Genomic DNA, 23,487 nt, shown 5'->3' with positions numbered 1-23,487 from the left:
GAAAGGTATATTAGGCTTTATAAGAAATATTTTCTGATGTTTTAGTATGAGGATTCACACATCAAATACTGCCTGAAAAAAATTATCAGTAAACCTAGTGACTGGGAGATGTAGAATGTAATCACAAATATTTTGTTAATGTTTTATAGGTCATAAATACATCACATATTTGCGTCATTTTTGTATACTATAATTTCATATGGATATTTTTGCCTAAGCTTCAAGGGTCCTTTAAGGCTCATCAGATGGTCAAAAGTATAATCTTAATCACCAGTAGTGTTGAACAGATCTTAGAGGCTGCACAAGAACCCAGACACCAACCATGATGAACATCTCATGTAGAGAATAATGCGAAGGCACCAAGGTGCCTGACACAGATCTGAGGAATGTTATGTGTCAAAGGAATAAATAAATCCCTTGCTCAAGAAGAAAGGATTCTGATTGTTTACCCACATCAAATTCAAATGGAGTTCTCATTTTTTTGCCCCTTTTTCATTGCACAAATGCCTAATTTTAAGGAAAAAAAAATACCCCCAAAAATAGAGAAACAATTTAATATGATATTCTTTATTGGGATTAATCCTGAAAAGGCATATTAGATCAAATAAATTTGTACAGGTACAGCACAAATGTTAAATGTCCTCCCTTCCATATCTCACAACAAAAAGAAGTCAAGCTCAGAACAAGAACACGAGAAGCGCCTAAGAAAAACAGACAGGACAAGTGTACAAGGGGAATATTGAAGTGATCGAGTGAAAATTGCCAGTAAGGAAGGGATTTTATATCTGACTAGATCCAGAAGGATTAGGAGACTGAACAAGGTAGCTGGATTGGAGAGGAGGTGCAAGGTACTGAATCTGAGGAGGAAAAAAACCCCAACCTGTACACATGGGTAAAATTTGCTTTTATTACAGCTATATCTTACATACAGTAAATACCATGTTTGCAATGAGTAGTCAGAAACAGTCAGGCTTGAGGTTTAGTCTGAGTGAAATGATCTGGCATAAGTGGCTAATCTGAAATTAGTGATCACCATTTCTCTTAGAGGTGATGCCTTGCTGCTTTCAGGTCAAATGAACAGTGATTTCCCTTCTCCTGTGCCAGCAGACCTTGCTCTGGTAGAAAGTTGATTCACAAAAATGCCTAAGAAGCCTCACGTCATCCTACTTCTGTTTTTATATCTTTTAGGTCAATTGAATAGAATGTATCATTAACCCGCAATGCACCAAAACATGCACTGAAGTTGGAAAGCAGATTGAGCTCTTTGGAGGGAATGTGAATTCACTAATGTTTGAATAAAAGCACCTGCTAAAGCACTCTAAGAAAAATGTGTTTTCGTTCTTTCTCCTCTCTCCATTGTCCAGTTTCCCAAAGTTATTACATTTGTTATCTACATTATCAACAGTTGTTAAAACAGGCACATAGGAATGGAATTTATCATGCTCCCAATTCCCTACAAGAATTAAACAATGTGTAATACTCTGCTTTTTTCCAGGGTCTTTGTCATTCTGATATCAACATTAAACCATCTGAATTAATAGAAATGCAAGCTAAAATGAATTTGTATGATAAACACATCATCTATCAGAGTTTAAAATTTGTGTTAGGAACCCTTATATGTTCACAACAAAAAATTTTTTCATGTGTGTTAGACATCAAAAATTTAAATTTCATCTGTTTTATTTAAGGGATCTTGTGCTTTGTCAAGGTCAGCAGTGAAGAATCCTAGACACAGAAGATATTGGTATGATATTATTTATGAAAATGTTGTTTATTATCTCTTCCATCTATTTTTATACAAATATTAATTCAGTAATCATAAACAATCTTATAATTCTGTCCTCATTTTATTCCAGCTTTACAAAAATCTGTTTCCATGGAATTTAGTAAAACAAATTAATTATATTGACATAAAGTCCTAGAAACATGGCAAAGCATCTCACTCTTTCCTGAGATCTGATACACTTAGATGTCCCCACTGCTCTAATTCCTTAGCAACCTAAATTTAGTTGATTTCTTTGGCATTTTTGTCATCTTCAACACAGTGTCTCCATAAAATGAAGAAATGTATCCTGTATGGACTTTTAAAAAAGACAAGCATACTGGAATTTCAGTTTCTTGAAAGTTAAGATTCTCAGCCACTGGGTTACTACATTTTAGTACTAAAGTATATTTATTAAGACACTGTATTTCCTATTCTCTTTTTTTATCTTACCAGGATCAACTCAACCTTCAACCACACAGAAATTTTAGTTAGTTAAAGTGGTTTACTTTAGTATATGCTTCTTTCAATGTTTAACCATTTTGAACTAAATATATTACCTTGAATTTTAATGAGCTATATATCCTATTACTTTTTTCTCCAGAAAGGAGTCACTTAGAACTGCAGGATGCAATTTTACTGAAACTTGAATAAATTAACCATGGTTGCATTTTCCACTGTTATCCACTATAGAAAAGTTTATATGAACTTTGTAAAGGAAACTTTCCTTGTCTTTTTGTGCAGTTCTGCACATCAACCTTTATTTGCTGGACTTAGTGAACCTTTGTGGTGTAATCTTATGCATTGATTGTTTATGCTTACAGGCTTTTCAAATTGCAAAGTAAAACCCATTAACTTGAGCTAGAGCTAGTAATGAGCATAATTTAGATTAAACACCCCTTATTTCAGACCTCAGGTGAGAGATGAATATGCACAGTCAGCTCCTGTTGCACAGCTGATGAGTGGTGACTCATTAAGTTTAAATTACTGCCGACTGTGTGGCAAGACCTGAGGGAATTCTTTCAAGCAGTACCTGGCACTAACCCTTTGCATATCTCTTTAGTTTCATAAATAGTTTGAAAGAAACTAAAAGGGTTACTCAACAATGTTGAGCATAAGGAAAATTTTTTTACAAATCAGGAGTGGAAATGGAATAGAATTATTTTTTCCCAAAGGGAATATATTTAGAAATTCACAGAATAGATCTTTTTCCCTCTTCCAGACAGCTCTTCATGAAAACAGGTACTTGTTACAATATGTAACATCATGCCAAGGAGCCCAATGATCTACTGCCTATTTAGAAACAACAGAACAGACCATTAATATTTTAGGTAGTAATCTTTGAAGAAATTACCTTATAAAGCCAAAGCTTTAAAACTTCTGAATAAAGTCTCTTGCAATCCACTTTAAATATCCTGTGGAATCTGTAACTGACTGGTACATTTAGCTGTCCCTGACCCAGAACCCAGTGTGACACTTGTAAGATTGACAGATTTTTCTGGTGATTTTAAAGGTTCTCATTTGTGCTAAAACATGAGGGGTTTTGGAGGGCTGATTGTTCAAGAACTCCATGTTGTACCTGTACACATTTACTTGATCTAATATGCCTTTTCTTTGCAGGATAAACCCCAAATGTTAAAAGGACAAAATAATATCCAATAATATAACATATTAAGTTGTTTCTCTATGTTTTTTCTGGTATTTTTTTTTCCAGAAAATTATGCGGTTCTGCAACGAAAAAGGGGCAAAATTATGAATTCCTTTTGAATTTGATGTGGGTTAATATCAGAACCCTCTCTTCTTGAACAAAGGATTTATTTATTTATTTGTTCGTGCTCTTTTTTTTCACCCTTGGCCTCATTCCTATCTTGGTCCTCCTGTAACATTCCCCCAAGTTTTAGGGCTTAATTTATCTTCAGTTTGGACACTTGTGTACAGCACATTTCAGCCATATATATTTGGGGGTTTTACTTTCCTTTTTTAAGAAGGGCACTGGCAACAAGTGGCTTCTAAACTCCATTCAGTCAGATCCCATTCATTTCCATCCCTTGCGTTCTTTGTGCCTCTCCCGGCACAATTGGTGCCAGACAGGAACTGCAGGGCCAGAAAAGCTCAGCAGCTCCTGCTGGGAGTGTGAGATGAGTAAGGAGATACTGGCATGTCTGCCAGATTTATGGCTGGGGTTCACTTCAGGGAAATTATTGCACCTCAGCCAGGGTAGTGCATCTACACTTCCAACACACTGTGGCTGCGCAAATATTCCCCGTGAAGCCAATTCCCAGCGTCTCCCAGTGGGCAAATGCTGTCGCCTCATCGCACGGAATGCCAGGAACAACAGTTGTTACAATAAAGCTTCATCTCAAGACTGAAAGTGCTCAGCATACAACAAAAAAATTTCAGCAAAAATTTAATAAAATCAAAGTTGCATTATTGGATGGAGAAAGTTTTGGCGTATCATAAATATATTCCTTGTTATCAAAAATGAGATCTAACCTATATTTCCTTAATAATAAGGAATATTTTACTCTGGAGAAAGCGCAGGCCAAAATTTTTCTAGGATGCTTTTCTTGAGTAAACATCCATTTGATAAAGTCTTCTCTAACCAAGACATATTCATATGATAGAATACTTGAGATAAAATTAATAAGATCAATAAAGACATGGTTTGTTTTCCTAATTATTTCAAAATTAGTGATGTTTATTTTGTACTTTAGAGCAGAGATATTTGCTATAAATTCACATTAAGAACAAAATTCTTTCAATTAAAAAAAATAGTATAACTGAATGTAAATTACACTAGTTTTCAGTGTAGATGTTTCAGAGATAGGTTGATATATATTTTTGTGTAGAGTTCTTTTTCCTTCAGAACTAAAAAATTTAATATTTTTGTGACTACTATGTAAAATTATATAAGCAATGCAGACAGAGACACATCAAATATATGATTTCCTGACTGCAGCAGTTTAGAGTCAGTTATGGGCTCGTAATGTCCTCATTTACTTCTGAACTTATTACTATAAGCTACTTTTCTAGTCAGGAGTACAGTGGGAAGTTTGTGGAAATAATCTGCTGAGTACTATGATGGCTTGCTTCATTGAAACAATCTAAAATTATTTATTATAGAGAAATTGTAGGGAAACTAGGATTCAAAAAAGACCTTTACAATTTTTAAGTGCAAATGTCTATATTTTATACATAAACTTCTGTAGTCTATAGGGAAATTATTTTATACTGAGTTTCTAATATACCAGTGTTAGTGTGAAATCTATTAGAGATATTATGTCTTAAAAAGTAATTAAATCTGAATTTTAAAGGCAAATGAATGCAGCAATTTTATTTCAAATTTATTTGTTTCTGAAAACTTGATTGAAACACTGCATGGTCTAAATGTATGCATGTATGACAAAAGAAATATATATATATATAAAGACGAAAATGTGAAAGCATGAAGGAAATACTCAGCCTATATATATGCATATGTGAAGGAATTGTATGTCTATAAATATGAACTAGTCTACATATATAGAGTACATCTCTTCTTCATAACCACTGACCTCTGGCAAATCTGTTTATATTGCCCATTTGGTTTAGTCTGTATGAACTATGCAGCAACTGTTCTAAAATATAACTAAATTTAATAGGATACTTATTCCAGAATAATTACATTCCAAGTGTTTTTTGAAAACAAGTATGATTTACAGAGCTCTGATGATTCTTTTGGAAAAAATGTATCTGTTAAATTTCAGCGAATACTTGTTTAAAATCAGACATTGGATTTTCATATACATAACTGCCAAGCTCCATATTAGACATTTTCAGGCTGTGACTGATTATTTTATTTTTTACAGACAGAGGATACTGCTTATTTTCCTGTGACCAAGATTTGTTTAAATGATATAGACAATTTAAGCAGGACAATAATTCCTACATTAAATGTTGATAATTTACAGTAATTATTTTTTTCACGAGTATAGTAGAAATTCTAGTTAATATATTCAGCATCTCTAATTAGTTCTACCACAGGTTGTAAAAATACACTGAAAATAGACTTTGACACACCTGTCCTGGTTTCTGTTCAATGCTGCTCTGCACTAAACTACCCTCTGGGAAGATATAAAAAATCAGACAGGTAAAGTTTACAAATATCCAAAATTGGACAGAAAAGTACATTTGATATCATAAGTATTGAAATTCAACTGATTACACGGAGAGATCAAATGCAGGTTTGTTGCTCTTTACCACTCCAATAATTTCCCTAATAAAACAGAAAATGATTACTTGAAATGAAACTTCTGTTGTCATTGTATCAAAAGAAAATACAAGATTAATTCCATTTTCTTTGGCTTCCTGTAAAATTTCTTGCAGCTGCTGCTCTCACATAATGGGAAACACTTTTCTAACCTCAATGTCCTTTTCCAATCTTTCTATACATTTTATTTCTCTAAGTTCATGAAGAGATAGAAAAATTATATAGGAAAAAACCCAACAGCATATGTAAAATTGCACATTGTTGAATAAGATATTTGGTTTATTGCATTTAATTACTATATTAAGTAGATTCCTGAGAGAGAGAGAGAGAATGTTTTTCTGACTGCTTGCAATATCTGATTAGTGAAACACTCTTCAATGTAATTTATAAGTAGTAATTAATGGAATTGATGTTAATTCAATAATTTTGTTGGCAAAGAAATTGTTATTGATACAGTGTTCTTTGGTATTCTTTAATTTTTCCATTGAAATTTCTTCATCAAGTAATTCTTTGATTATATTTTTTCTCCATAAAGTCTGATATTTTTTCAAAATAAAGACAAACATAATGTAAAAGATAAACTGATTTCACCTTATAACTGCTTATAATCAATCACTTATTAATAAAGTATTTTAGATATAATTCAAAACAAAGTGTAAGGGAAAGAAATAAAAAATCTGGTAAGATTATCAAGTAAGATTTAAGGCTTTAATCAACTAGGAAGGCAGTAAGGAAAGTAAACTGGGCAAAGTCACTCAAAGATTTAGGTGTGGAAAAAGTTTGCAATTTCACTAAATCAAACATGCACAAAACATCTGGAGTGAGCACCACGAGGAGGGTGGACAGATTGGAGAGGAGGGCTCCAGGCATAGCTCCATGAATCATCTCAAGGAGGATATTAGGAGTGAAGAAGGAATGTTACACATGAGAGATCAGGAAGCGCATCGGAACGATTCATTACAGAGGAATAAAAACCAGTGACAAGTGTTTCTTTAATGGTAAATGAGAGCCAGAAAACAAACTGAACAGTTCCAAGCCAGGATTGGTCAATTCTGAAATAGTTTTGATAAGATATACTGACAACTTTTTGGTCTCTATGTCCAGTGAGAATGCTGCTCTATGAAGTGGGAGTTAAAGCAAGCTGGTTGATAGAAATGAGGATGGAAAAGTCATATTAAATAATTTTTAAAAAATCAACAACTTAAAAGACTGTGGCTTTTAATGGCCTCGACAAAGAAGGAGAGCACCCACACAGCCACTTAATCTCTTCACCTCCTGTAGTGGATTGACCTTGGATGGATGCCAGGCACCCAACAAATCCTCTCTAATACTCCTCTCCACAAGTGGACAGGGGGGAGAAAATATGACTGAGAGTTCATGGGTTGAGATAAGGACCAGGAGAGATCACTCTCCAAATACCACCATGGGCAAAACAGACTCAAGTTGGGGATATTAAATGAATTTATTACTAACAAAACCAGATCAGGATAATAACTAAAATAAATCTTAAAAACACCCTCTTCCCACCCTTCCCTCCTTTCCAAGATCTGCCTCTTCCCCATCAGCAGCACTGGGAAACAGGGAATGGGTGTTCCAGTCAGCTCAACACGAGTTGTTTCTGCTGCTGCTCAGGGGGGACAGTCCCTCCCTTGTTCCAGCCTGGGGTCCCTCCCACTGGAGACAGTATGTCCCAACACCAAAATTGTGCATTTTCTACACTGTGTATATGGGGGTGTATATAGATACACACCAATGAAACACACACACACACAAAAAAAGCACTATTGTTTTCTATTGCTTTCAATTTCAATTTTTGTTTCAAATAAATTGAATTCGACACACACTGGAAAGAAAAATTCCAACAGCTCTTGCCCAATATCTTCAGCAAAGTCTTGCCTGCAAGAAAAGTTTAACTGCTACTACTCTTCAGATCCTTTTATAGTTTTGGCCTACAGAAATTTTCTTACACCTAAAATGGCCAGGGGTGAATAGGTCAATCCTCCAAACTCAATGGGCACATTCAAGATCTAAGGAGAAAAAGTCTATTAAAAATTCTTGAAGAAATTGGAGTTTTCGCAGAGGTGAGTTGTTAGACAAGAGGGAATTCTATTACATGCTCTCAAGTTCTGCAAACATTAGAGGACAATCTATGGCTCCTCTTTTACGAGGAGGTTGCTGAGGTAACCTGCTCAAGATAGATTTAGTGTTTACTTTTGGTAGACATCAAGCCATGAGGCCTGTAAAAAGAATTATGGTGTTTCAGCCATTTTAGTATCAACACAGTTGGTGTATCTATTACCTTGGCTTCTTTGATGGAAGCTTGAGGGCTTCTGTTACGAACTTCCTCATATTTCAAACACTGCCTGAGCACACATCAACTGTGGATTTTCCCCATCTGTGTATTTTCATTTGCAAGAGAAAGAGAACTCTGTTTTCTGGTTCACCTACTGAAGAAACAAGATTTAGCTAACGGAAAATGCTGCTAAATGGAAACATGGAGGAAGTAGGGTTGTTTTGGGAAACGTGTAGATTTAATTATAATGTCCCTCAGAAACTCTGATTAGAACTATGAAATTATCAGGTCTCCCTTTTTTGTGTCATATCAACATTTCTAACCTGATCTCACAAATGCTTTGAAGTGTGTAGATCTCTGTAGAGCACTTGGTTTCAAGAAAGGGCTTTGCTAAAGAATTCAAAACTAGTCAAAATTATTGCATTTTTAGCTCAAGATAACTTATGCTAGAAGAAACACTTGCCTCCAAATATGAATTTAGAAATATAGTTGTACAACTTGATAATTATATTTAACTATTTATTTCATGAGGGAAGATTCAAGAAGAAAGCACTTGCCTGAAAGAAACTCCCTTGAGTCACTCAGCTGTCTCCTGCTGAAATACTCCACCTACATTTAAGGAGAAAATTTGACGTGAAAACATGAACAGTGTGAACTCTATGGAATATTACCATCTTTTAGACAGTCAATGCCCCAGATAAAATCAGATATCAAGTCAAGTAAGCAGGGAGAATCTGAGGTACTCAATAGGACTTTTCCATAGGACTTGCATACAGTAGTGAAGTTTGGAAGCTCCCAGAGTAATCCATGCTTAAAAAAAGTAGATTTCTGGTCAGATTAGGAAAAATATATTATTTTTCCTAATTACTAATAATAAAAAATAAGTTAAAATTTTTTATTGATATTTAAATCCTCAAGTTTATTAAACATGCTTTTTTATGCAATTCTCTTTGTAAATCCAACCTTCTTTTTATTGGTATTGTAAATGGAAGAGATAATTATCTTTTTTTCATTCTGTTTGAATTTCAAGAAAACACTGCACAAAATTAATTTATTCAATAGAAACAAAACTGTAAACTCACAGGATGCAATGCGTAGGGTCAATAATACAGGGAAGTTGTTTTGTTCTTGCCAACAATCATCTGGTAAACCTCTATATGACCAAAAAAAACCTTTTATTTACCTGCTTTCTCACATATAATGTCTTTAATTACAGTTTTTCATTTCATTGTAAAAAAAGACATGTAAACTCTTTTTACAGATTGGATATATGATATTGTAATGTCCTGTTTAGTGTCCTTGAAATACAAAATCCTGGCTAATATTGTTATGCTATTTCTGTTTGATTCTTTCTGTTCTTTCCCTTTCCCCTTATGCAATCACATATACAGCAAGGAGCAATCAATCTTAGGTACTTAACTGGGTGACCTAGGGCCTTTTCATTCTCTAATCATTGTCTCTGGTCCAGTAAAACAGTTCAAACCATCATTAACTGCATAAAGTAATTAGGATAACATTTTTGAAATAGAATATTAACTTGGGATATCATGTTCTACAGTCTTCTTGTTCATTTCATGAATGAAAATAAAAATCGAGTTTTAAATTAAGAGGAATAACAGTCATTGATCTTTCTGTTTAAAGTTACTTCATGTTGAATCCATGAAATTTTATACTTTGAAATGTCTTTAGTGGATTAAACACCAACCAGAATAAATTAATATTGCACTGCAGTAAGAGTACCATTCTTTGCATGCTTTCCAGCAGCTAGCTCTTTTGACTTCACAAAATAATAACTAAAAAAATTAGTGAAGGCAAAGAAATGAAGCCAGGGACTGGTATTATTGTGGAGTGAATTCTGTCACTTTTGGTAATACAAAGTAATATTTTTCTTAAATAGCTAAATTAAAATTGAACATTTTTTTTCCTACGCAGGTGTTTCTTGAAATAAGGAAAGACTGATGACTCTTCACTGTTGGTTTCAGTCATGGGTCCAATCCTTGAGACATGTGAGGGATCACGCAATGGAGGGAGAGTTTCCCTCTGTGTCTAACATTTATAATCTGGCCCAGTCCCACTGTGACTAAGCAAGTGCAGTTTCTGTGGGTTAATGAGGCCTAAAATGCCCTGGGATCAGTGTTCAGGATGATTTTGCGGCTAAATCATCCCAAATCATTCTCCGTGAATTGCTCAAAAGGAGCTCAGTGACTCAGTCCTTCACCCTTTCTGTTCAAATGTTTAAGGCTGATCTTGGATCACTTCCATCTCCTTTGATTTCTGCTGCTGCTGCTCTTTACTTGCTGGTGTTGCCACAGATGTCTCTCCTGCCATTTTTCCTTGGCATAAAGCAGTACTTTGAGTGTGGAACAAGAAGACATTGTCACTTTAATTTGGGGGCTTTTTTGGTTTGAGTGGAACCCCACAACTCTAGCACAGAAATTGACCTTCTTTCTGGCCACTGCCAGAAGCATCAGGAGAATAAATTGTATAGGGGGAAACCAGGAAAAGAAGTCAGAAGTCTGATACTACAGAAATGGTAGGAATACTTTAATGAAAATAAAATAAAACTTATTGGTCCTTATTTGGTCAGCACAGACACATGCAAAATGTATATTTTATTCTCATTTAAATCTCTGAAGTAAAGCTTAAATGATATTTGAATAATCCTTCTTCCTAGAAGGGGTTCTCTGAATGGATAAAAACTTTCTACTACATGAGAAAAAGTATTGAAAACTGAGCAACACCTCTCAGTATCCTGCATCAAAGACTAGCTAAACAAACTGCATTCCGGTTATTTATGTTAATGATGGAAAATGGAAGTCGTTTTTCTCTCAGTCTCTGGTAACAGATGCAGTAATTTAAAGTGTGGCTTGTTAAAGGAAATATTTCCTAGTTGTTCTTTTATTTGTAGGAGTTTCTCAGCCATTATAAATAGTAAACAAAAAAAAAAGACAAATAGGCTGAAAATTGATCTGCACTTACAGATTATGAGTGCAGCTTTTATGAATTATATTTTTCACATACTTTGAAAACTGCTATTAGGGCAAACAGCTGACAGAGCTGAAAATGCTGCATTTTGCAATTATACTTCTATACATGAAGATAATAAAGCTGTTTTGTCAAGAATTGATAAAAAAGAATCAGTTGTGTAATCTTTCAAACAAAATCTTCTCAAACAAAACCTGCTGAAACAAAATTTATTGTGTTTCATTTCAGTCTCTATGCCTTGTCCTGAATTCATGATCAGATGTCTGAGTAAATTCAGGCATGGACAAGTAAACTGAGTCACAAGTGGCATGCCTGATTTACAGGGATAAAGGGATTTTATGGAACTACAAAATATTTTCCAGACCTAGTGCTGGTATTGTTGCCTTAAAAGGTTGGATTTGGAGTTCCAACTTCATGGTCAGTGCTTTTGTGATCATTATTAGTAATTAAAATGTAATTTTTTCCTTTTTAGTATTCTCCAGTTGCTTCACTCCACATGAATTCTTATGATATTTATATTGGTTCAGATGATTTCTTCACCTAACCCACTAATTTTTTGCAGAAATACTCAGGATAATGAGAAGAAAATCAGACCTATAGAGAATTGGTTGTACAACCTTAAGGTGCGGTGCCCTTAAAACAGATACAAGTATATTCTTCATCTGCATGATTTGTTTGCTTTTGCAAGGGAAAAGGTTAAATATTTTTCCTCTATGAATAGATAAGTAGTCTGCAAGCATTTAATAACCCTTCTGGCTAACTGGCTCAGATATCTGAAGTCCATTAAAGCTGTTGCCAACAGTTCCATGCACAGTCAACTTTTGTTGATCGGAGCAGATGAATCATTAATAAACTAAGGAATCCAGCAAAGAAATGAAAGTACAACCAGCTGGTATCAGATTCCTGGCTGATCTGCAGTGTCTGCTGGGTCTGTGGGCTTGTTTTGCTGGTATAATTCACTTGTAGTGTAAGACCTTGCAAGAATGATGAGTATCACCAGCACCTTGGTGTCCCTGACCCAGTGTGATTAAGGTTTGCACAATGTACAGCAAGTTATACTACTTTACTACAGCAAGTTATACTACCACACTACTTTATATAAATCAAATGATGTGGTTAATCTTTCAAAAGTCCAGCTTTATATAACAGCACAGGTAATATATGCTTCTTACTACCTTAATACATAAAAGTATGGTGTCTGCAATGTGTAACATATGTCCTCAAAGATCTGAAGTTTCCTGATTTTAGGTTGTATCACATTGTATTTCCTCCATGCAAACTCCAGCTGCTGCTAAAGCAGCCCTTTATAGCATGTCCTGGAGTCTTGGCCAGAGTCTGTTTCTACTTGGAGCTGAAATAAACAAGGTTTCCTTTCTCTGAACAAAATGATCTTTTCTAAGTGTTTGTCTGCCAAATTCTGAGTCTTGGTCCCAGTCCAGTGTGATGGAGATCAAGGGAGGAAGGTTTCCTCTGTCAATAGAGGTTTCCTGCTGTTTTGTCAACTCACCAAAGAAAGGTAGAATTGGTACAAAATCAAAGTCTATAGCAATCATGTCTGCGTAAAACACTGAATTTCCTGCTACTGGCTGTGTACTGTGGTCTGTGGCAGCAAGGATAGATGTTTGTCCTTAGGAGATGGAACTGAACTACGATAATAGGTGCTTGTCCCTTCTATTTTGAATTTCTGCTTAGATTCATATCTTGTTCCAAAGGTTATTCCGGAGGATATTACATGTTGTTTTCTCCAAAAACACCAAAATATTAACGCTCTATTCACTTTTGATCATCGTCATTTCATAAGTATTACCCATTTTTTAGATTAAGCTTGCCACTGTCCTTCTCTGTCTCATATGGTAAAGTTCCTTGTTAGCAAATCCACCAAGAAATGAATAAGCAACAGTCTTGAGTTAAGGTCCCTGCCTGAGCTATGGAAGGGACAGAAGAAGGAAAGGGATATCTGGCCTATTTACAGTGTGGTTTTGTAACTAACACACTGGCCCAAGTTCCATTATTCTTACTACAAATTTATTATATGATAAAATAAAGTAGAAAATGACAAATTTCCTGGCTTTACAGTGATAGAACTGTGCTTCCCCAGATAATACCATTTCATCTTCATGCTCATTATTGCCTAAGCGATTCCATTCTGTTCCAGTTTCTGGAAGTAGATTTTATTTCTGTTCAAGGTGAAGCATTAAAAGAAAGCAAGATAATGTCCACAGCCATGATCCAAGAACAATAGCCACTGTTTGAAAAATAATTTTAGGCACAGCAAAAGCCATTTGCTTGAATCTGACTATTTTGTTTGAAAAATAATCCTGAATCTGGAATTAAAAAGAATCCTGGATAATAAAGAAGACTATGGCTGTTTAAGGAATATATTTTTCACATTTACCAGACTCTTGAGTCCAAATAATGTCAGTGATCACTAACTATCAGCATTTTATGATCCCAGTCTGCCCCATTTTCCTTTCATAGTACATGTTCTGATAGTTTAAAGTAAATGTAAACTATTGTTACTTATGAAAATGAGCAAAGGAAAATCTAGGTTAAATATCAAGAGGCATTTTAGCAGTTAGAACACCAGGCCCTTCCCTGCCTTACTGAGTACTTGTTAGCACAGAAGGCCTATAAATAATCCAATATGTAAAGGAAAAGAGAAATAACATTTCTGGGGATATTCCTTGTGCTAGGGATGTATATTTGGGCTAGCACTGTCCACTCAACACACTATCATTTATGGCTGAAAGATATCAAGCATCTGGATATGTTTTGAAGATTGTGGTTTCTATTCCCTGTTCCATATGCACATTGTTCCTCAGTGCCACACAGCAGATACTGCTGGATGATATCAAGTCTGAAATTTAGCCCATTCTTCTTAAAAAGTTAAGGAAAATACACGTGTTAGACTTTGCCCTTCATAAAAATCTCCAGTTTTCAGAACTTGGTGGTGCAACATCCAGCTTCAGTTCAGAGCTCTTGGTGAAGCTCTAGGGTAAGACCCTAAGGGGGAAAACTAAGTTCCATAAATTGAGATCTGAAATACTTTCATTTCTGATCTGAGAATGTCCAAGGGCAAGGAGATGGGAAATCCACACTGTTTGAGTGTGACATTCTTGATTGAGGGCTTCAGGACTGTCCTTATACAGTCAGGATTATCATTTAGCACAGCTCTCCAAATGAAGGAAGATTCTCCCTTTGGAAGTATGTCTTACAAGAAATGTGCCATTTTCTAAACGCTATGTGCTACATATGCCCCTGGCACCATCTGGAAATGAGAGATTAATACCATCCACAAGCTACAGCAGTTCAGACACAAAGCCCTGGCTCACCTTCAAATTAAACCACACTGAGCACATCTACAATAACTCCAGTTCCACAACAGAAAAAAAAAAAGTGTGTGGAATGGCAAAAAAATAACCTAAGATATCATTTATGTTCTCCTGGAGTCATCAATATAGGATTTTTTAGAAAAATACATAGTGGAAAAAATCCATAAATTCTCTATGTATATTTCAAGGATTTTGTTCAAGCAGAGCACTTGCACAGTCAGAGGTGTTTCTATACATTTCTATATGAGATCTTTTCAGTAATTTTTTATGAAGTCCATGTCTATTTCCTTGGAACTACCCAAACTGCCCAAAGTGTATTGATTCAAACAGAACAATTTTATATTATATTTACAGTGTACTTTAGCAAAAATTTGTAATTTTGGTGCTTCTCTTTCTAAAGCAATTTCATTACAAAAGAAGATCCTTGTTTGAGAATGGATCAGAACTTTGAAATGCCCTGATTGTCAAAATAAAAGCAAGTAATGGAAATTCTTACAAACAAAGTGTACCTCAGCAGCCAAAAACTGCAGCTGAATATTTGTTAGAACAAATTCTTCTCATGCAAAAGGACAGCAAGCCCATATGATATCGATCATATTCCTTTTTCTTTCAAGAAATAAAGGAAACAAACAGAACAGTCTTTGATTGTTCACATAGTTATGAAATGTTTCATAATAGAATATTTTAAAATTATCTAGATTTAAAATAAATGGCTTTAATGGTCTGATAATGAGCCTAGAAATTGTAAATAATGAACGACAACATATGGCAGGTATAAGTGGACTGTAATGGAGAGATTAACTTCTGTACTAGCAAGGAACAGAGTTATTGGGAGAAACCCTTCCATGGGTCATTTATTGGTTCTTGATTTACCTGGCCTCGGACAGGGATTAAAACCACAAATGTTGTTCATGACCAGCCCCATCAGGAAACAATCTCCTGCTGAAAGAGATGTTTCTGTCCCCACCCTGGGGTCATCAGAGCACATCAGAGCACTGAGCTGTGCTGAATTCTTGTGCTGAGTAACTGGAAAAGGCTCTAGCAAGTTCTAAGAAACCCAATGCTCTGTTAGCATTATTAGAGTGGTATGTCACTAAATTTTTTCTTACCAATATAGCCTTGGAAGAGATTTCAGTGTTTAGAGAGTCTGACATACAAGAAGAGAAAGAGAAGAAGTGTCGTGTTGCCAAGGATGCCAAGAGAAGGAAGAAGAATGTAAAGTGAGAGAAGAAAGTAAGGTACAAAGCTAAGTTTATAGTATGGTTGCCTGCCTACTGCATGCTGTTATTTTTATTCTTAAGTACTTTGACTGTACATAAACATTTATATGTACTTTGACTTACTTCAGCAAGGAAAACTGTGAACTGAAGTGTCACAACTGCAGGCCTGGCATTGCGCTTCCTGCCATGGCAAACAAAACTGTGGGGAGAGAATTTCTAAGGTCATTGGAACACCAGAAAAAACCCTAAGCCATGAAAAAGTCTAATTTCATGCTCTTGCACTGATAAAAAAAATCCAAAATATTTTGTTAACTTCCTTTTCTCATTTCAAGGAGCACCTGTGATTTACCAGTGCAATAATAGGTCCTAAAGAAGTCAAAGTCAATCTGGTGTCATTTCTTGGATGTGACTGTGGAAGGGGTTAACTGATTGAGAAGCAATCAAAAAATAATTCCTTAAAAATTTCCTTCAGAAGCAATATGGATTCAAATGTAAATTATCCTGACCACAGACAGTGCTGATTTACCAGAGTAATCGCAGTGCTTATTTTTTCAACCTATCCTAGAGATGGAAAGAGTTATTTCATTGCAAGGGAGTTCAGTGGAATTTAACTTCAGGTCACCAAATCAGCCAAAAGAACTATAAAGGAACAGAATTCTCAATCCCTAGTTTTAAACATTCTTTTTGTTTTTGCAAAGTACTAAATTCATGGAAATGGTTAACTTGGAGGGCTGTGTATGACTGTTCAATGCCTTTTTTTATAGGACTCCTCTATGTCACTGATTTCACACACTCTGCAATAGTCTTCTGTGGCTTATGCAGGAGTCAAAAGGAGTGGAAGAGAAAATTCTGAGACTCAAATAATTGTCTCAAAATTTGAATATTGGAAAGATGTCATATTGGGATACTATTTTTCCCTTTTACAGAAATTCCTGGGAAAAATTAAGAGAGATTTGGACTGTACATTTAAGGAATAAAAATAGACACAATAATTTATTTCCCTAGTAATTTCAGCTAGGTTAGTTATATTTGCAAATTTTTATTTCTTTTGGGCTTAGTGTCTGCTTTTGCTAGCAGTGGTTCTTCACCTACCCCCTTTTATTTCCCACTGAACTGTCCATTGCATAGTTTGTCCAATCAAGTTCCATTCCAAATACTCATTTTGGTGATATTCTGACAACAAATGTGCTCTGGATTTGTTTTCTAAAAAGTTCCATTTTTTAATTTGATTTTTCAGGGGGATAGGCTGGAAAAATAGTCATCAAGATGAAGAGTATTTATATCCCCTGAACTGGAATGGATGCAGCTCAGATTTGACCAGATAGCTATAATCAGAACGTAGTCCAAATTCCATTGCTATCTCCAGCATTTTTGGCAGAACAAAGACTGAATCAGAGACAAAAAACAGGATGCCATCAAACACATAAATGTTTTTCTTTTTCTGAATGTGTTCATTTAGCCACAGATACCTAATCATTGCAGCACAACTGGCTAAATGTAATATTTACATAACAGAAATGACACGGGTCACATTTTTTGGGATGCATTTATGCAGGAAAATGGATGGGCCCTCTATGAGCAATTCCAAGTTGCTATTCCTGGAAGTAACATCCATTGAGCCTATTTTCTTTGGGCAAAACAGCAAAATGTATTGCATAAAATAATTCTGAATAACAAATTTTAGATGTTACAAATTGTATAACAAGTCTTGAGATGAGTGTGTTAATCTACCAGACCTAATAATTTCCTAAGGTACTTTTTGTCTCACACTTACCTGCAGGAAACAGCCATACCCTTCTTTGGAGAAGCATTTCACAATTAAATCCTTGTCATACCGCTTGTTTCTTCCAAACATGAATTAAAAACTCCACAAATTTTCTTGCTCTTTAAAGCCAAAACTTCCCTTAAGGATTTTGCAAAACTAACAGAAAAATTGCAAATTGTACTTCAGCATATTCAATAATTTCTCCTTTTTCCTTTCCTGATTTTTCCAGCGGCATAGCAGGCCTTGGTGGAAGCTGCCTGGGTGTTGATGGCAGCTTTGCAAAGGGAAAGGGAAAGTTTTGTGCTACACTGGGGACTGAGGCAGACCACAGATTTCCAGTAAGTCTCCTAAACAGAATACAGATTTTTTTAGTCATTACTACTAACTTGGAACTGATTCTAACAAATAACCCATATTCAATTAATAAATATCTGAAACAATCAGTCCTCAGTTTGAATATTTTTAAGTGTATAATCTAAAATATTGAGAACATATTTATAATTTAATACAGTTATTGCGATTCTGTGCCAACTATTATCTCATGCATATTACTTGAATGTAAAGTTATGGAATAACCCAAGCCAAAAGAAAGGTAGATTTCTTTACCCACAAAATCTCTGCAAATTATAACTTTGTGTCCTGCTGTAAATAGACATATTTTTGGTTTTACACTTAATATAAAATAAGTGTAATAATATTTATGGTAAAGCAGTACAAAAATGCAGCAAACACTGCCATCATGTGAGTACACACGTAGAAACAAAGCATTTATCATAAGATTGATCAATAACCTCTTTCTGCCTCCAATATTAAAGAAAAAAATCTATACTAAGCAGCTCAGAGTGCTTTGATAAAACACACAACGCACTTGCATTTTGGGAGGTAAATAAGAAAAATTCAGACTGAAATATAGGTATTAAGTAAAACAGGATTTTTTTTTTCTCATAAGAGAAACCTGGGCCCATTTCAGATCCATGGTAATTTTCATTTTGACTTGACTTTACTGGAGCCAAGATTTTATCCAATACCTATACAAGGAAACTGAGGAATGTAGCCTGGCTCTCAGCACTATGGATTTTCATCCAAGGATGGTGGCAGGAGGAGCAGCAGCAGCATTTTGTTGAGGACTATTCTAAGGAATCCCAACAATCTAGACATGCACAAAATGTCACAGCTGTTGCATCTGTCTTTATCCAAATGTATTTTCACAATGCAGAATGCACTCTGCATTGTGCAAATTGCCACCAAATTAGCAGTTGGAAAAAGCACTGCAACTCATTTATAACACATTTCATTAAGTACAGATCTCACTAACATTTATTTTATTTTCTGTATCAAAATAGGATGTAGTTTAGCTTCAGCAAAACTGCAGATTAGAAAGCTGGAGAAAAGAACATTCACTTGCTAGAATGTTTCCTTTGTACAGCAAATGCAGTAGAGATTGTAAAAACCAAATTGATTTGCTCCACTTTTTTAATGCATTTAATTACTTTAAACTTTTTTAGCACTTGCTTTTATTTGCAAATAAGGTCCTACAATGCAAAAAACCAGCAGCTTTTCTGAAAACTCATCCTTAAAAGTTAAAACAGAAGGGTCAAAAGCCATACTGATGTCTCAGAAGACAATTTAACCTGAACTGATGAGGTTTTTCCTAACTATACCACCAATGAATGAAATGCTGCTTTTACTATGTATCATGGTTTTTCATTTGTCACCTGGAAATCACTTTCATGTTCTATACAATTCTGTCACTACTCCTAAATTTGCAGATTGTCCCAACTTTGCTTCTGAAAAGAAATTACTTCTCTTATTTGAATATGAATAGCAGCTCTGCAGTATTTTCAGTTATGAAGAACTCTGACTTTTTCTTAGTGCAGAGCTTTTTCTTCACTTCACCTCTTACAAAGTCACAACATTTACAATTCAACACAGAAGGTTGGGTGGCCTGATAAAAGGGATTTGTTGCCATTGAATACTGGAGAAATGATAACAACCAGTAGCATTGGAAATTGGAATGAGTGATTTATTCTCTCTCTTTTTATTTTTCCATTCTATTCAAGGATTATTGTCATGAGAAACCTCCTGATTACTGTGTTTTCTTATGAAAAATAAGTGGTAGTAGGCATCTCTAACCTTCCTGTCACAGTTTGAGCTTGGAGATCCTGTTTCTATTTCTAGAGTATTCATTTGCCAAGGATAATTTCTCCTAGTTCAAACCTGCTTTGGTACAAGAAATTTTTCTTTTCTCTTATGTACAGCTTGTCTATATCCTCTTTTTTACTTTGTTTCAGTGTTGACATTACAAAAAAACGTATTCAATTTTTTGGGAAAAAGCTGTACTGTTTTACTCTAGGAAAGCATGTGATTCAGTTCAAATTCATGCTGAAGGCTGTAATCATTGTAGCATTTTTATTTTCTTTAAAGAAAATATCTCAATTTTCATTGCAAAATGTCATTTGAAGACCTCAGCATGCTAAGGAAGCATATAATCTCATTAAACTTTACAGATGAAACTGCCATTTCAAATATTTCTTTAGGACTGAAGTGGAAGAGAAGGAGGACAATTTGTCCCTGGGTGCCTGTGAGGTGGAGAAGGCTTGAAATGCATTGTTACAATGGTGCAGACGGCCATCCACTGCACTGGGTGAATTTTCCACAAGGAAAATTCTTCTGAAATAATTTTGAAGGAGCTCAGTGAGGATCTGAGAGAGACTGATGCAAAACAGGGTGAGACTGGGTCTGGGACATGAGGAAGTCTGCAGATCCTGCAAAGAGAAGAAATAGAGATTAAGAAAAAAACATGAGGTCCAGGGAGAAAAATACATTGTCAAGCAGAAAACAGGGTTATAGCATGCCCTGCCAAAGACTTAATGCAACACAGAATTTCTTCAGCACCTTTCTTAATTTGCAGAAAGTTGAGGTTCAGGTCATTGATCACGTTGCCCTGTGGTTTCTCGTTTGAGCTTTGGCTGTCACACCAGGTAATCAGAAGTTTCCCGCAGAGTGCATCACATGGGAGCCCAAAGGGCCTCAAAGAGCAGGAGGCATCAGCGTGTGGGCACCTGAGAAAGGTCTTCAAGGTCAGGTGCAGGTCCAGACCCAGACATATGAAGACGTCCTTATTACTTGAGAGCTGGATGAGCACTCACAGTGTAATGTGTAATCACTGTCTGCCCACCATGGAGGCCAGAGCCCAGCCCTGCTCACCTCACACACACTCTGGCATCTCTGAGAGCTGGATGGGCTCTCACAGTGTAATGTGTAATCACTGTCTGCCCACCACGGAGGCCAGAGCCCAGCCCTGCCCACCTCACACACACTCTGGCATCTCACTGGCTGCAGGCTCCAGACCTGACTGACTGAACTGACAGAGGGTTTGGCTCTCCTGCCTGGGCCTGGGTAGGCAGTGACATTTTGCTTATTCTCACCACCCTACAGCAGCAGCAACGAGACCAGGCACAGCACTCCTGGCTTGGAGCATCTCTGCTGGCACCTGTGTGCTGGCAACTGTGTCATCCCATGGATATACCCACTGCCTCTAATCAGAGCAGAGGTGTCTAATTTGCACGCAAATATCTGCACATTGGCATTTAAATGTAGGCATTTTTCTTTGCATATGAATCCTGACCTTGATGTTGGCTCTTCATTATTTGTTTGCACTGCAATTGGAGCCACCACTGAGCTTGTTGTCAGCCAAAGTGTAGCCACATCCCATCTTTCTTTATTCTCCTAAATTACTTTGTCCCTCTTGCATCATGCTACCATCATTTCAGCTCCTCTTCAGAGGCAAAAGCAAAGAGTTCCCCTCCTGCTGAGAACTGGATCTGACAGCAGCTCTGATGCTCTGTACATTGGTGCCTGTTGGGTGTAGAGAGATAATGCATCACATCAAAATGGTCATAACATCACAACAGGAAAAGCCCAGTGCTGATCCTGTGTGTTGTTCTTTTGCATTGAGTGCAGTGCTACACTCCTTCAAAAACAATCAGTGCCTCAGTGCGAGCATCAATGGGCAAATGAATGCACAGGAATTTTGAAGAACTTTGCCTCCCATTTGATTCATTCTGCTGTGAACTCCTTACAATTAGATTTGGATATGTAAGCTACAAAACAATCTTCAAAATCCTCAGATTTCAGAAGTTGCACACTGTCATTGTTGTTAGGTTTTTCATATAATATTCATGAACATTTTCCATATAGAGCTTTTCCTTCCTTTTGATATAAGAAAAACTGACTTGTGTTTTTTATAATGGAATCATAATATTTGTGTGAAGAGGTAAATTGCTATGAAGAACTGACACTGATTATTTAAATAGACTAGGTTAAAAGATTTTTAAATGTTTTGTTTCTGTTTTGGTGAAGGGAGAACTGAAGCGACCTCTGACTCCTTTTTTTTCTTCTAGTTATATCTTCTACTCATGGCTGTTTGTTAAAAAAAAAAACAAAAAAAAAAAAACAAAAAAAAAAAAAAAAAAACAAAAAAAAAACCAAAAACATCGAGAATAAGCAATACCATGTGGCTTGGCTTGTCCTTTGCTGATGTCAAGCCAAATATTGAACTGTAGCAGTCTAAATAAATAGTTTGAAAACACCCATTCAGTTCTGAAGGACAAAACTCTTTGATATACCGTTAATTGTTTGAGGCTTGTATTTACAGTAAGAGTGAACATGAAGGAGTCTAGACTGGAACAGGGTACTGCATTCTGCGCCCTGTGGATCAGTTTTTGCTTGTTCCAGATTATCCCCTCAGATAGGAATTCTCCCAAAAGACAGCACAGATGGGAGGGCTCTGTCTCTGTCTAGCAGAGGAAAAGAGTGCAGCAGTATGGACAAGAACTATGTAAATTTGGTGCCTGAGGGGCAAATGACACCTAGGTTATTTAATGCTTAAATACAAATGAAGTTTAATGGGAAATCAAAGAGGATAGCTCAGGCTGCAAGCAATAAAACTTTAACAAATAAACCCTCACATAATCAGTATTTGGGTCTTCGTGTCAACTGCAAGAATTGTTTGAGGGAAAGTCATGCTCAGACTAAAAGCTGCATTTATCAGACAAAATGTTCTTCTTTGTAATTTAGCCAATATTAAGTGTGGTTCTTAGCTTCATCAAGAATTAGGCTTGTTTATCTGAAGATAAAAATTTGTGAATGTTCCAAAGAATTTAGTGAGGGAGAGTTATACTGCAGAAATGTTAAATACTATATACTTCCATCGTTATGACCAAAAAATGTTGTGTGCAGTGGTAAAATTTACATTCAAAAGTGATTTTAGCATTTAAAATTTATTTCCCCTATAAAACACAACATAAATTCATAAATTTTAATTACAGTAAGTTCTAGATAATTTGAGCATGATTTATTGGATCATCTTCATATATGCAAAATGCTTCAAGGGCTAAAGGAAATAAGAAATGTGTTTAAAACCCAAAACTCTTGAGTGTAGTTAAAATATTCATGGGTGGCAGATGCACTTTGGGCTGTAATGATCCTAACAGCTGGTTACAGCTTCTTCCAAAATAGAGCCTTTTTTTTTTTTTTTTTTTTCAGTTAGATGAGTTTACTTTCTCTTTCAGTTAAATTCAAAATTTTTTCAGACTGCTACCCAAACTTTAGATAAGTTGAGTAGATGACAGTAGAATTTAAAAACAAACTAAAAAGGTATACATTTTATTCCTGCCTACTTCTTGACTTTTTAATCATGATAGCTGTGGTTAATCTCCATGGAAAGACAACCATTTTTAAAGGGAAAGTCAGTGTTATGCAATTTTTGAGTAGTTGTATATTGCATACAGAACAATTTTTGACCTTTTCCCAAAACCACAGTAGCGGGTGAAAAGAGTAAAATTATCAGCTCCATAATATCTCTGTTAAGAGGCACTCT

The sequence above is a fragment of the Melospiza melodia genome, chromosome 4 (genome assembly GCF_035770615.1).
Source record: "Melospiza melodia melodia isolate bMelMel2 chromosome 4, bMelMel2.pri, whole genome shotgun sequence".
Classification (NCBI taxonomy): Eukaryota; Metazoa; Chordata; class Aves; order Passeriformes; family Passerellidae; genus Melospiza; species Melospiza melodia.
This window is presented reverse-complemented; position numbering follows the sequence as displayed.